The sequence below is a fragment of the Drosophila sulfurigaster genome, chromosome 2L (genome assembly GCF_023558435.1).
Source record: "Drosophila sulfurigaster albostrigata strain 15112-1811.04 chromosome 2L, ASM2355843v2, whole genome shotgun sequence".
Classification (NCBI taxonomy): domain Eukaryota; kingdom Metazoa; phylum Arthropoda; class Insecta; order Diptera; family Drosophilidae; genus Drosophila; species Drosophila sulfurigaster.
This window is the reverse complement of record NC_084881.1, coordinates 21719353-21735930: the sequence shown is the minus strand read 5'-3', so window position 1 is coordinate 21735930 and position 16578 is coordinate 21719353. Positions and strand designations below refer to the sequence as shown.

At 37.7% G+C, this 16578-nt stretch overlaps 1 protein-coding gene and 1 long non-coding RNA gene across 2 annotated transcripts in view; both read left to right on the top strand.

Annotated features, from left to right (window-relative positions):
* The window catches only part of LOC133836169 (uncharacterized), a 75364-nt gene that overhangs the window by 22722 nt on the left and 36064 nt on the right, over positions 1-16578 (top strand). The gene's annotated exons all lie outside the window — the stretch shown is intronic.
* LOC133844746 (uncharacterized) lies at positions 13509-14313 on the top strand. Its single transcript, XR_009894629.1, has 2 exons — positions 13509-13966; positions 14004-14313. It is a non-coding gene; the product is annotated as an uncharacterized LOC133844746 (long non-coding RNA).

Sequence of the window (16578 nt, the reverse complement as noted above, 5' to 3'; positions counted from 1 at the left end):
CATATGCTAGAGTAATTTGAACGTCGCGTATACCTAATTTATTTACTGTCCTTGACTTTCTCCGCATTGCTGAGATCGACAGACAGTAGAGCGTAAATAAATTTAGTCTTTGCTTTATAGCAACCATGTACTTTGTTATTTATGTCCCTAGTACTACAGGGTGTGAAGCTGCTTGCAATTGCTAATTAAAAATTCGCCAGCCAAAAACCGAAAGTCGCACGCTAAAAAAGGCCAAATAAAAAAATTGTTATTATGCCGTAGTTGCTGGTGCTGCCGTGTCAAGACAAGCTCTAATAAGCTTCTTGCACACACACACATGAACACATACACACATGAGGAAGTAACTAGCACACTTTGTGCAGCATATAACGTATACGCAACGTTTACAAATGAAGCTGCCAGCACTGAGCAAGATGAGTAGGGCGATAAAATGAGCAAGTACAAGAGAGATGGCAACATAAAACAACACACACATACGTACACAAACCACACATATTAACAAGCTGAATGTCAACGATGCACACACACAAACACATACACAGAGAGAGGGAAACTTGTAAACTAAGAGAAACTTCTGCTGCTCTGATTGTTGCCAGCTGATAAACAAAGAGTGGGAGTAACTGCTAGTTGTGAGTTGGGCGTGCGAGACAACAATTTCGCTAAATTACAAACAATGCTTATTTGTTGTTTATCTCTGTAAAGTATCTCTCTCACTCCCTATTCATCTCTTTCTCTCTCAGGGCATCAGGTGGCTGCTCTGCGTAATTGAGTTGATAAAACCGGGCCGGGCCGGGCCGGGCGCATTGTTGTAATTTGGGTAATGCATGCAAAGTTAATTACCTCGGGGATCTTTGGTAATTAGAAATGTGATTGAACGCGTCGCACAATGCCGTTGACACCAGCCAACCAAACGCCAGCCTTATGCTTAAATTCAACCATTCGTTTTGTCTGTGCAATTGTGTAGCATAAATCAAGGCGTCACGGCAACGGCAACGGCAACAGCAACAGCAATGGCAACATTGTGACACAGGCCACCTGCCCTGTCAACTTCTAAACTCACTCATAATTTTTCCATTTGACAAATCGAATCAAGTTTGATGCCAACAAAAGCAACAAAAGCAGAAAAAAAGAGAAAAAAGACAACCGTGCCGTGACAAATTATTATTGCTGGCAGCGTTGACTTTGCAGACATTTTCAATTAGCAGCCAAAAAGTTGTCTATACCGTTGACATTTATACGTTGGCCACGTTGTCAGGTTATTAGCCCACCTCTTGCTTCACTTGCAACACGAACAAATTGAATTCCAATCAGACTGAAAGTTTGCAGACTTTCTTGTCTAGCCATTTCGCTGGCCAATGAACGCCTCAAATGAACACAAAAATTAACTAATAATGTGTGCATTACATTGCCAATAAAACATGAATTGTTTATTTGTACTAATTCCACTTTTGACTGTTGCATTGTTCACTGGACAAACTGCTCTTGAAAACGTATACAAAAATATAAACTTATATGGCTGGCATCTAATTATAATACATTTTTTTTTACACAATTATTGTGAAGTTTTTGCTCATATGTTTTGCTTTTAAAAATGTGAATGTATTTATAGGAAATTGTAAATTGATTTTATGTGATGTTCTTTTTTTTTGTGTTGTTCATAAAGAAACAAATTTTATGGTTTGCTGAGCGTCGAAATTCTAAAAGCATTTTTCGTCTTAATTTGACCAACAACGACAGTAAAACGTGAGTGTACTCATATAATCGTTTGAGTGTACTCACACTCAGACAGCACTCAGAACGAGTAACAGGGTTCCTTGGATGCTCTCAGGCATTTCAGCACTTAGCCAAATCCCAGCTTAGATTTATATATACCGAGGTTGTAAAGTATGAGATTGCATAAGCATTTCTCTGGCCGCAAAAGTAGTCTGAAGGCAATGCATGGCAAAGCTGCCTCCTGCTGTCTGTTTGCCACATGGCAAATGCATTGGGAAAAAGTTTTTTTTAGGTAATATTGTAATACCATAAAAGGCAATAAACTTTTGCAATTGCAAAACGTTTTTCAAAAACTTTTGTATGCGTATATCCCCAGCCATTGAGGAATTTATAACGGATGCGAGTTCAGCAATAATAGTGACAGTTTTTCGTTATATCTACCATAGACACACACACACATAGCGCTATATGTGTATGTTATATCTGCTCTTGAAAGGGAGGGAGAGAGATGAGAATTCAATTATAGTCTCGGTAGTTTGCCTGTAGGCATTTTTTAACCATCGGCATGGAAATTCACCAAAATGTGTATCGATTTGTGTTTTGCAATGGATTCCCTTTCGTTTATTTTTTTTTTTTGGGCGCAACTCAATTGTGAAAAATTGATGCAGCTATCAAATAGCAAAAGCATTTTATTAGTCAATCTCGAGCTTTTATTTACTTGTATTCATCCCCCACCTGGGAGGCAAAGTATTCAGTACTTTACTGCAAATAAATAAAGCGCAAATCAGTTAAAAAGTTTGGCGAATATAATTTTATATTGCAGTCACCGTGCAGAGCTTTGTTTTATGGCAAGTTTCATAGTTAGTGGCGCATCGTCTGAGTTGTCATAGATTATGCATGCGATTGTGGGTTGCAAAGGAGCTTAGAGAAAAGGTGGTGCTATCAGGGTCCCATTGGGTCAACGAGAATCCAACACAAAGAAGTGGAGTGAGAGAGAGAAAGACTAAGCAGACGGGAGTATGACGCCAAAAGTTTTTCGATAGCCGAAACTTAAGTGCCGGCAACTGAAACTGGCAACTGGCAACTGGCAACTGGCAACGGGCAACGGGCAACGAGTTGGCAGCCCCGCTATCTACCTAACCTCACTCCTCAACATTTTCGTGTTTGACTTTTGTGCGCCTGCAAGCCAAAAACTTTTGGACCGGCCATAAATTTACTGCAGCTTCTATTTCTTTCATGCTCTGAATGGTTTGTTTGCTTTTCATATATATGTATATAAATATATATATTTTTTGGTTTTTATTTTTATTTTCTTCTTCTCAATTCTTTGCTGCTTTGCTTCTCATTGCTACTTTATGATAATTATTTGGGCTGAGTACGCATATATTTATGTATAAGTATTTTTTGGTTTTGTAATTTATCCCTTTGCTGGCGACTTGAATTTAATTAGTGCGCGCGCCTTAAAGTATGCCATGGAATTGCCGCATGGCGCGTGACGCGATTTCTAATTAGAAATTTTGAACGCCAAAATTACCGCACAATTCGCAACTCGCAAAACTCGCAACTGGCAACTGCATTGTGCTTGTGCCACTTAATTGTCGTTTGTGCTAGTTTTTTTTTTCTTTTTTTTGTGTGCTTGTTGCTCGTGTCCTTTTCTGCCTGTTGGCTACGGCGCGTCTTGGGTTTTGACTGCCGTTGACGTTTGCTGCCAATCTTTTTCACTTGCCTCTGCAATTGCCACTGCCACGGTTTCAACTGTTTCCTTGCGTTGCCTTGCCTTTGTTCCATTCAGGCCAATCAATTAGGAACAGTTTTTCGTGCATTTTTGTTTGGTAGTTTGCCGTTGCACGCTTTTTGTAAGTGAAACGTTGCACACTTTGCGGAAGTCAACAAAGACGTGACTTAAAGTCGCAACTACATAGTTAGTTAGCTTTTTTATGTTATGAAAAATATTGTGGAACTTCTTCTTCGGAATACTAATTGATAATAGTTGAATAGGCTAATTTGGTATGCTACTTTTTCTAATTATACCAACTGTTATACATCCTAGTATAAAAAAGGCACTTATCTAACTATTGTCCAGAAAGTAACACTTATCAAAAAAACCTAACAAAATCTCATAAAAGCTGTTATACCAAATGTGATACTTACTGTTATACGTATTTTTATAAAATAACATTGATATAACTATTATACATGAAATAAAACTTATCGCTTTGAAAAGCTGTAATAAAAAATATTATTTCTTCTGTCATACAAACTTGTTCAATGTAATACACTTATTTACATTACATACTTGCGAAAAATACTAATTTGTTATACATACTATTATACAAGCTTTTATACAAACCGTTATATAAAATTGTCCATTGCAATATACTTATTTACAATACTTACAGCGTCCAATACCAATATATAATTGTATATAACAGTTTATTTACAATGTCAACTTCAAAAATGTATTCTTATCAACTTTGAAGAATTTTAAATAAAAGCTTTTAAATGTAATGCATATTTATTATTCTGAATGCTTAAGCTTGTCTTTACAACTGAACACAGCACACACAATATCACTTAACTAATATTAATTGGCTTGTTGAAAATTTCAAAAATGCTTTGTCTAATTACCAAATAATCCCTTTTGGTTTGTTTTGAGTTGTTGACGTGCATACTATGCATTCTTATTTCGGAACAAATTGCACTTTAGCAATTTGTTGGCAAAGCCAGCACTTTCTTTCAGCCAAAATTTCAAGACTTGGCTCAGCTTACCTGCGAAAGACGAAAACTTTTGGAAGTGGATGATGGCATAGCCTTGAAATGTCGAGCTGTAAATTATCTATGTGAAAGGCTGCAATTGTTTGGCCAAATAGTTTTGTTAGTTTGTTCCTCTCATTCATTCAGTTGTTGGCACACAAATGCCACAAAGCATTCATCATAATAAATACTCGTTGTATGTGTATGTGTGTTTGTTAGAATGTGTCTCAATGGGGAAGTGGCGTCTGAGGAATCTTGAAGATGAACCTCAAGCTCTATCTGAAGCACTCAGTGTAATTGAGCGGCACTTAGAAAATATGCGCCTCATTAGCTGCACAGCCCAAAGGTGTTGGGCCCCCAATGAGTTCGACAAAGCAGTCAGAAAGACAACTCATATGAGTGGTTTTTAGGCATACACACGAGCGCACATATGCACACAACAAGCACACATACACAAAGTACACAAACACACATCCCAACAGCCGAGTGAACTTAACGCTTCACTGATTTTTCTTGGCCTCAAACAAAATTGGCACGCGCTTGTTGGAATATGTTTGTTGGCACACACAGGAAAAGGAAGCGTGGAAAAGGAGCAGGCGGCAAAAGTCGTTGTAGTTGCGGTAAAAGGGAAATAAAAATGATTTCCAGCAACATGTTTTAGCTTCTACTTTTGCTTACTGCATGCTTAGATATCCATCTACTGTTTATATGTGGCTACGTGCCCGCTGTGAGTTCCCTGATTCTTCTCAGTAGTCTCTCTGTGTGTGTGTGTGTTTTTTTTTGTTTGTGTTTAGTCTTTGGTCTCGGCTCAAGTTTTGTTACGTGCTTTGCTTAATTTTGTGCTTGCATGCCGGCGCTTCATGCTGCTGCTGCTGTTGCTGGCAGTCTCAACTCAACTCATTGGGCTCCGATTACGCTGCGTATACGTAATACACACGAAAACTTTTGCTGTTGCTGCAGCACCTTAACTTTGGTGCCATTGCCTGCCGCACTCGCTCGCACTTTCACTTGTGTTCTATGCAATTTTAGTAGCTGCAACAAGTTGTGAACCAAGGCCACACTTACACACACATAAACATCAGCAGCGTTTCATACACTGGCATTAAGTAAACAAGTTGTAGCTCAAGTTACGCTTCGCATGGTTACTCATACGCAACGTAAGCCGGCTTCATAATTTCACAGTATCTTTTTTTTTAGGCTTTATTTGTGCCTGGCATTTCAATAATGTTTGCGCCCCATAGCTAAATTCATGTCTGCCGCAATGTTGCATTGTAAGCAAATTCCATTTATCATGGATAGCCAGCAACTGAAACTGTGTGATGTTCGACCAAAAATCGAAAATGTTGTGAATGGAATTTTTCAAAAATTCGTTCAACAACTGCTTTCAATTGTTCCTTTCGATATATCGCTTTTAGTTTCTATTTCGAAATATTTTTATTTCAATTTTATTTTGCTGTGCATTTTGGAGATTTTCATATACATGGCGAACTGCATGCGGAATGCAACTTTTGATTGGCTACCAAATTATGCTGTCAGTTAGCTGGAATTGCATATTTTCTAATTCAACTGCTCGAATTTGCAATGTGTTTGTGTAATTTCATTTTGTGCTTTTCGTTTCTGACAGCAAAAGTTTTGATTTTCGTTTTAAATTTTCTTATTTGATTTTTATTTCCATATATTTAAATTGTTTGCAAGGAAAGCGAGTAACGTAAAAGATCTACGACTAATGAGCATTTTATTATATTACTGAGTCTTTTTATGTTTCCCTGTTTTTTTTTTTTCTTTAAAATACAAATGTTGTCATGCTCGTTTTCCTTTTTTTTTGTATAGTCTTGTTGTTGTAGCAGCTGTTCATTCATTTTCTCGCTCGTCTGCTGCCAGCTTCAATTTGGAGAAAATTCGCCCGGCAGCATCACTAGCGCATAAAACGCGCATTAGCAAACTATTAGTCAAATCCCGAAGGTGCCATTTACCATGTCCAGCGCTGTCGCTATTCTCACTCGCCCTCCCTCTCTCCCTCCCTCTCTCTCTCTCTCTCTCTAGCTCATTCGTTTAACTTATTCGTGCAGCGTCGGCCATTTGGCAATGTGATTTGTGATGCCTAATAAAATGCCAAAATACTCTGTAAAAATAAATAAATAAAACAACAACAAAAAAAAATGTGCATAAATTATAAGGCAAGAGCATCAGTCGCATTCGCATTCTCCTCGCAAAAGTGTGAAAAATTACGTATACGCCCCGGCGTCGCAGTGAATTATACGAAAACACTGGAAGAAGCAGCAGGAAGAAGGGAGAGAAAAAACCGACATTCTCACACAGACGACAGACAGCCACAAAAACCCAAAGAGACCACAAACCACGAGCAAAAACAACGACGCCGAACAACGGCATAATCTAAAATTTTATGCCACAACTTCGCCCAGAGACAAAGCGACAGTCGGCGAATAATTTCATTTCATTTGCTTTTAATTTTCACTTACAAAACTTTTGGGCGCAATTTCTTCAACTTGTTCGTCATGTTGCGTTACGAACTGATGCTTTAAACATGCTTTCAACGCATATGTATGTGCAACAACAGGCTCTAATTGATAAACAAAGTTTGGTATTGATTTCTGTGAAAAGCTTTAGAAATGTATACAGCAGCAGCTCTATCAGTTTTCAACATGTTCCATTGCATTGCTGTACCCTGTAAACTAGGGAAAAGTAGTTTGACCAAGTACAATAAATAGAGAATGTAAACATAGAAAGAGTTAACTCTTAGAAATAACTGCTTAATAGTTAATATAATAAATATATTAAGAAACACAAGTTAATTTTTAAAATTTTATGCTATAAATACTGGGCATCTCTAGGTCAATCAATCAGCCCAGCTTTTGTTTTAATTGCACTTATTGTTTTGCCATGCAATAACTTTCGAATGTTTGGTTCTCTTCAAATTCAGTTTTGTGCACAGCTTTTTATTTGTTTAGCGACTTTGCTAGCGCTTTGTTTATTTTGTCATAAAAAAAATGAACAATTTTATTCTGAACGATTTCATTTTGTTTTGCGTTTTTATTTCGACGGCATTGTTTCGCGCTGATTGAAATTAAGTGAATTTTTGAAGAGACGGCTTATAAACATTTTGCCATAGTTCAAGTGTTTGTTGCTGTTACTTGTTCTATTGTTTGCTACATTATTGCAACAACTGCCAAATGAAGCGACGAGTTTTGGAGTGCTTCCAAATTGTTATGTCCTGGATTTGTGTGTTAATTTGACAAACAATTGTGTTGTTCTGAGTGCTGTGCCGGAAATTGTGATAATTATGATGAGTGTTCCCGAAAAGTAGGCAACATTTATTTTCATTATATTCATAATGCTTAAAATGTTGCTCAGTTATTAGACGCCATTAAAGCAGTTTGTTTTTGCATAGAGTTTGCAATTATTTGCAACGTTTCTAAAAATTTATGCAGCAAAAACTTTTAATGAACTGCTACGACATAACAAAATTTAGCTGTTAAAGAGAAACATTTCGAGTTTTGTAGAACTGTTTTTGATGGCATGTCAAATGGGATAATTTGGGAAAATGCTCATATCAGAGGAAGTTTCAAATGACCGGCAAAGAGTGAAATGAAAATGACAATAAGCCTAATCAGAGTGACAGCAGTGCCTCGACTACAAATTGCAAACTCATGCTAGGCATAATTAAATGCAAATTAACAATGCAATGGACAGGCAGCAGGACAGGACAGGACATTTTGCACACGACTGGTACGTGTTGGAGTACATTGTCATGTTGTTAGTTTATCGGGCCAGTGAATTGTTAAACCCCTCGAATACATTCGCGCAAAAGTTCATTAATGGACAAGAGATACGACAATGTTGGTTATAATGGCATCTATGACGATTACCATTCGAAATGAGTGTGTGTTGCATTATGCAGATGGCATAGACTCCTCTTTGCATTGTTGTTCAACTGAGGCGTGATGAGCAACTCAATCGCCAGCTTCATATCCTCTAATTCCATATTTTCCATGCATTCTCGTACTTCATGGCGTGCTCTTTCATAATGTTGCTGCTGCTGCTGCTGTTGGTGTTGCTATCTGAAACCTGCCTGGCAAGTGCAGCTCGTAAATAGACAAAGGCCATGGCAATACACTGGGCTCGGAATAGTTTCTCAACTTACTCATGGCTCAAAGCCAAAGTTATGATAGCTGCATAACCGTCTGTGCATGTATTTGAGGCTTGAAACTCCATTAAACTCGGAAGTTTTGCGTGCGAGAAAACTAAAGTTTTGCTACAGACACAAAAAGATGGAGAGAGCACGATAGATGCTGCAAGCGAAGTCTCAAAGTTGTGGGCAAAATTTTACCTTAATTTTGATGGCTAATGAAATCAGTGAGATTCTGCTGAAGTGCAGCGTTTAATCTAAAGTCTCTAGTTGCTTTATCGATTTCACCAGGTTTATGGCAAACAAATGACAGCAGTAAAAAATACTCATCACATCGTCTTTTGGCAATTTGTTGCACATAAAACTTTGGAATATGTGTACGCATAGATTGGGGCCAAGATATTAAATTGAAACTCCTCAATAATCTGTGTGTCATAAATGCCGTATCGTTCGTTCGGCCCGCATAAATTCAATAGCAAAACATAAGTACACATGCTGTGACACACATTGAACAAAATCATTGAGGTAGCATGTCGCAGTGGATAACCGCCAAATATGCTAGAGTGTGTGTGTGTGTGTGAGTGTGTGTGTGCTATAAACACAATGTCCAACACATGAGGTTTTTGAAATGCAATCTAAAGCAAAAGCAGCAAACTTTAAAAACTGTTGACCCGTTGGCCAACCACAAAGTGTATGATGCAGTGCGAGGCGTTTGTGTAAATTGCAGTATTCGATGGCCAATATGGCCGTAGAGTAACATACAACACGGCCACCACGGTAAAACCTGCCAAAGAACAAAACCAACGGGTCGGAAAAGTGCGACTAACACACACACACACACATATATATGAAGGCACTTTTGCCCTGGGAAAATCGAATACAATATAAAATGCCAAAAATGCGAGCAGAGAGCACGTTAAACGTAGAATGTTTGCTATACCCTCTAGACATCAAATGCATCAAGTGGGGTAGTTTGAAGTGTTGTCCATCAAATAGGATATTTTTGTAGAGTATTTACTAGGCAAATGTATTTTGTACTGGAATTTGTGAGCTGCCATTATTGAGCCTAAAACAATTGGCATGCAATGAGGTTGCGTTTGGCATGACCTCATTGATCCCGATCCATTGACTGAGCACATAAGCGCTGCGGTATCCCAGTTCCCAGTTGCCAGTTGCCTGTTCTCTATTCCCGATTCTCTGTTCTCTGTACTATTTCTTTTTTTTTGCGCCGCGTTTGGTGTACGATTAGTTAAGCTGTGGAAAATAATGACAGCTGACGAGGCTTACTGTGCAATGATTCCCCCCAAGCTGCTCCCATCTGGCGCTACGGCAATAGGTGCTTCAATGCGGATGGCTAAAGCACACGGGATTAATTGAGTGATGAGTCGATGCTGTCGACCAGTTAATGGATACTGGCAGGTGCCTCATAACACTTCATGGCATGGAGCATTGCACGTTTCTACAACTCGGTTTAATGGCCACAACGAGCAGGCCAAATATTGCATGTTTATTCAACTGTTAGAATTGCCTTTTATACAGTTCGCCACACATACACAGATAGACAATAAATGCACTTCAAGAGATTTTCATTCAGATGTCATGTTAAAATGTAAAGTCAATGTGATGGCAGTTGCTTATTTGTTATTGTTATTGCGCTTTAAAGCAATCAGCTTATGTCGTTTTCCTAATGTTGTGACATAGCAGACAGCCATGAGTGGCATAGCAATCAGCTATTGTATGAGCAGGCAAATCATCGTTTGAAATACTTGACAGAAGTAGAACTTCTTAGCTGAATAGCTATTTAAAAATGATAAATAAATAAATTGATATTCATAAACATATAAGAAATATTGCAACATTTACATTTATGTTTTATCATTTATTTTAAGTTAATAAGTGAGTAAATGAGTTTGGCATAGCAGACAGCTATGAGTGGCATAGCTATTGTAAAGTGCAGACAAATCACAATTTGAGATACAGTAATAAAACTTCTTAATTTGATAACGATCTAGACATGTCCATCTGTCCGTATGAACACCTACATAGATCTCTGAGACTATAAGAGATAGAGCTATAATCGAGTAAAAAGCACAAGCTAGAGTCGCGAATTTTGGTATATACAATAAAAATTGTATAGGAATTGTTATTTCTGAGAATTTGGTTGCAAACATAAAAATTGTCGAAGTTATTAAAGAAATATTTTTGTATGCTTTGGCTGACAACATGGTATATTGCGCCGTCTATAGTATATTTTGATATTTTGTGGGCAGCGGGTATCTCAGAGTCGAACACACTCGACTGTAGTTTTCTTACTTGTTTTAAGTAAATGAGTGAGTAAATGAGTTTCTATCGTGTTCTATAAATCCAACAGTTTATTCAGCTAATAAAATTTATTACAGGGCAATTCATCTAAACTTTCCACGACGGCTTCTTTACCTCGTTCGATTGAACTCGTTTCGCATTAAGCGTACGCACCGGTATCCGTGGCAAGCGCAAAGATTTAATGACATGCTCTGGCTCTGGCTCAGGCTCAGGCTTTTTTTGATCCAGCAAAGCCTTTTTGCTGCGCTGCACGAGACTTTCGATGATGGTACTGTTGCTAGCCAGCGAACGTATTGATAATGTCTCTTGAGTGTAAACGATTTCGTATTTGAGCAGCATCTGATGTCGCTGCATTGTTCGCAACTCTGCAGGCGATATGCAGGTGCTCCCGAGATGCTTCATTGTGTCCGAATAAAAGCAGTGAAGCTTTAGCTGCGTTCCCACTGTGGATGCGTGTACCACAAGTAAAATGAGCTTGTGCAGTTCTCGTATGCCGCTGATTTCGTATAGCAACGGTTGCAGCACATCCAATGCATTGTGACCATCAAAGACATTACCATATCGGGGCGATATGGGTCGTTTTGTAAGTCCGTGTAGTAGGCTGTAGTTCTTCACCCAGCGACCTTTTAAAATGACGCTGTCGTTGGGTCCATTTTTCAACGCAGATAGTGTGTTACGCACATTCATCTTTGCCTTTATACAAGAATTTGTTATTGATTAAAAATTTAAATTAAAATGTTTTTGTGGTTTTTAATAAAAGTTTAGTAGTATTGTATTAAAATTGAATTGAAATTTATTTCAGTGTTCCTTAGATATTCTTAAATTTTGTTGACCTGCTTATTAAATTCCAAGAAAATTCCATTCACATTCTTATCATATGTAAGATTAAACTAATTGCATTTCGTTGATAACCACATGAGAACCTGTCTGCGGTTACGACATAAAGCTTAAATTAATTTTATGCATTTTAATTTATTTATTTATTTGGACGTTGACGTACTAACGGCAGTACCATCAAGTGGCCCAGCGATACCAAGCACGGGCTTGTTGACGCGCGGACAAAACAAAATAAATTTGTAAACAGCATGCATTAAACGAAAACCGCGAATAAATATTAAAAGACGCTGGACAGCTAATTAATTTAGATTAAAAATATGTTAGAATAAGTGTATAATAAAATAAATAACAATTAAATACTCGATAAATAAGCTAATAATAAGGTTTTAAGCAAAGGAATAGATTTACTAGAGCAAACTACGTTATTGAGATTATTATAGTTCACACACAGAATACGGAAGGGATTATGGCAAGCAAAGTTAGTAGATCTACGTGAAATGACAAGAGGAAGAAAATTCCTAGTGATCCTGACAGGAACTGCAAAACTAAATTAAACTAAATTAATAGCACAAAATATTTGATTTGTATTTCACCATGACAATGTCGATGGAATTTTGAGACAGTTCAGGGCCAAGTGTCTGCAACTGATTGACAGCAGCGAGCTGCACAAAGGCAGTACAATTTGCATTATAATTATAAATAAATGATATGCATCGAGTATTATGGATTTGCTATTAACCTGCCCACCACAAAGGAATGTCATTGATAATAAGAAGAGCCTGACGGCAAAATGTTGCCTCTGAGTTGACATTTAAGTGCCTTAAGTTCATTTGAAGTTTAAGTGGAGTTTAAGCTGCTTACTGTGCAATACTACAGATAGTCTTTAACTTATGTCGATATGTGAGTTAACAATAGTCTAGAGTCGCGGTTTTTGGCTGGCGTCAACTGTTGACTTGTGATAAGTTTACTATGTTTCAGATTTAGCTAATTGAATTTTCTTATTTTTATGAATTGTTGTTATTAACCGTGGAATATCCTTTGTGTGGTGCGTGCTATTTAATTAACAGCACAAACTATTTGATTGGTATTTTGCTATTACAATGTCTATGAAATTTGGCGGCCATTCAGTGCTAAGTGTCTGCTATGGACTGATAACCAATATGCATTGTAATTATATATAACATAAATGAGATGCATTGAGTGGTATTATGAATTTGTTATTAACAGATTCATCAATTCATGACAATGGAATGAAATGCCTAGGCGCCTGGCCTAATGTTCATTTAAGGTTTAAGTAGAGTTTAAGTTTCTTAGTAAAAGTAGAAAATTGTCGTATACTTAAGTCGTTTAACTTATGCCGAAATATTATCCGACAATTTGTCGAGAGATGCGCTTTTTGGCTGCCGTCTACAATTGACTTGTAAAACGCTTGCGGCAAGTCTGACTTTGTTTCGCATCAGCTGGCCAGTTGCCAGTTTCGGGTTAAATGCAACCACGTGGAATGCCGTGTCAAAAGCGACAGAGAGAGCGAGAAAGAGCGAACCAGCACTCCGTTGGCTGTCATGAAGTCACACCCCAGCCAAGATGCCGGTGTCCGGCATATCCTTTGGCCTTTGCCTGGCAAGACAAAAAAAAATGCTGCCAATGCGACTGGCTACGTGCCGAGAACCTGTCGCCACAAAAGTGTTCGCCTTTTATCGTATGTCCACGCCACGCTTGACAAACGACACGACGGCCATGAGCTTTACACCAAACAAACAGCACAAAAAAATTAAATAAAATGAGTAGCAAACTCATTTTTATTTTTAGTTGCATCTTTTTTCAATTGTCACTGCACAAGTGTTTTTCTAATGCTTCACGCCTCCGCCTCACTCATGCCTTCAGATCCATTTGCCATTCGTTGTTGGCTATTTAAAGGGACAGCCAGCTGGTGCAAACAATTGCATTGTCCGCAAGTCTGTTGCCATGAACACATCAGCTGCTAATTTTCTGGCATATGTCGAGCATCTCATGGCCATGGAACGTTCAGAAAGTGGACAAACTGCACTTGGCTCAATTCGCATCTGGTTTAACAATATTAGTGGGCTGACTCAGTGCGGCAATTCAACTAAACAGTTGTGCTCGGCCAATCAGACGGACACTCAGCAAGACAAGAATTTCCATTATGGATGGAATTATTTGCTGCAAAAGTTAGTGACACATTTGCGAGAATTATTTCAAGCAATGTTAGACAAGTTAAGGCAAAAATGTTAGCTCTAAAATTACAATATTTAAATGTGTTTCTATAGCTTTTGCTTTTAAAAAATTCTATTATTAAGCATGACATTTTCTTGATAAAATTATTTACTTTATTTTGCATCCTGATTTACATTCTAATTTATAATGATTTGCTGTTAAACTTAGTAGCGATTTTGCGGTAATTTTGTGGCAAAGTGATAGATGAGATCACCCAAAAATGTTAGCATTAAAAGTTCATTATTTAAATTTGAATTTGATGGATAACAATAATAATATTTAGTACTCATTAAATTAATAAAACATTCACATTTTCTATAAAATTGCGTTGCTATTCATTAGCTAAAGAAATGCAATTTTAATATCAATTACTATTTAGTTGAGAGTCGGATTCATCGACAAATTTAGCTGAAACTGTTTGTAATTCAATTACAATCTTTAAATCGTTATTTAAAGTAAAATATTTATATATCATTTTATTTAAATGTATAGAGATTTTCATACTTGGGCTTCACGATGTCTTTAGTAGATGAATTCAAATGAAAAGTATATATTTGCTTATAAGCAATTTATTTATTTTTTTTTTTTTTGGGTAAATTTCCTAATGCATTCCTGACGTTTGCGGATCATAAATGTTTACATATTGCCTCAATATTTTGGGGGGCATGTGTAAACGCAAATGAAACGCATTGGAGCGTTTCCCAAGTAAACATTTCGAAAATGTATCGATGGCAATTTTCATAAATTTTCGCCGTTTGCGCCAATTAAATAAATGAAAATAATTTGCGCTGAGTCAGGGCAAAAGTGGAACCTAAAACAGCTCAATTTTCAGCGAACGATGGCATTCAGCTAATGAAAATATATTACCCCAGAGAATGAGTGAGATATTAGAAGTGAGAGGGAGAAGGAAGAAAAACAATGAAAACGAGATGCGAAAACCGAAACGAGATATAACTTCATTAGGCGCAGTGAACCGACAAGCTATGCGATATATACTATATGTATCTGACAAGTCGAGTACTTAAAATGAGAAATATCTTTAAAAAGGACACAGAGAGATATTTTACGCAACATAATCAATAAAAGCGCTAAACACAAACATAAATAAAAGGGATATAGTAGTCGAAATACGAATTGCGCCCCGAATTTATTAGCCATCAGACAAAACTGAAACGGAACGTAACAAAATATATCTTTACAAATCTATATGTATATGTATATATGGCCACGTCAATGGCAGAAAAATGATAAAAATAAATAAAAGTCTGTTAAGTTCGTTGAAGCGTGGGACGCGTAAACAGTTCAAGGACTCTTTGGCTGGCCGCATGATTTATTTACTTTCCACTGTCTTTCCTAGCCTGATGACCTGCCTTTCCTATATGAGTGTGTGTGTGTGTGAGTGTCGGTGTATAGTGGTTCAATTGCCGCTTAAGTGAGGCCACATTTTGAGACGTTTTATTGGCTACGTGCAACTGCGCAAACAAATTTACATGACACTGAACTGTGCTGCTGCTGGTTGCTCACTTTACCTGACTTTCACTCGGCATTCCAACAGCAATTGCTACAGCATTATTGAAAGATTGATGAAAGTTCGGGTGCTTCGACTTACCGACGACTCGAGGACTATCGAGCGCGAAAGGACGCTGCCAAGATAAATGGCTTGAGTTTCCCCTTTTTGGTTTATTTTTGTTCTCCTCTTTTTTTTTTTGCTTTGTGGTTGGCTAAAAGTTATTGCGGTCTGTTGGAAGCGCTTATAATGAATAATGAAAGATATGCTGCCTTTTTTTTTGCGGGCGTTTTATTGTCGATGCGAAGCGCTCAGACCGAAAACACAATAAAATGCCTGACCATTGACTAAATTTGTTTCAAGGCAGACCGCTCCTTAATCTACCCCAACTCTTGCTCCTGTCGTTGTCCTGCTGTGTGTCTCCCTGTCGAATCATGTGAGAAAACCGTTGAGCAGTATTCACACTTTGATTTCGTGGTTGATACTCCGTATGCATGTAAGTACGTTTTGGGCTAAGTATTAATGGCTTTTATAACGCTTCCTGCCTGCCCCATATATATCTTGTTTTTGGCCTAAGGTTCTTGGCCCCACATCAACATCAACATGTGTATATAGTATATATTCGGTGTGTGTGTGTGCGTGTGTGAGTGTGTGTTTCTGGGTTTCTCTCCCTCTGTCTCTCTCTCTCTCTCTCTCTCTATGACCAATTTGACTGTCAGCAAGTTCTTTTGATGCCAAATATTGGCTAAAAATGTTTCTCTTTCTATGCTGCTGTATGGTGTGTGATTGTGTGTATACCCTGGGGCACTTTTGATTGAATGCCGCATCATAATTGCAGCTTTTGGTTCATTTCATGTTGGTGGTATCTCTTTGATATGTTGTTGCCTGGGTTTTTTTCGGATGATGGTGTCTATGCCTTGACAAATGCCTTGCATTGATTGCTGCCCGAGGCCAAATTGTTCAGGGGCATTTTCGAATTGAGTGAGGATTTTTCTTGTTTTTCCTTTTTTTTTTGTCCAACAGAAAATCTAGCTTATGTGTCAAAAGCTATGCAGCTATTTCT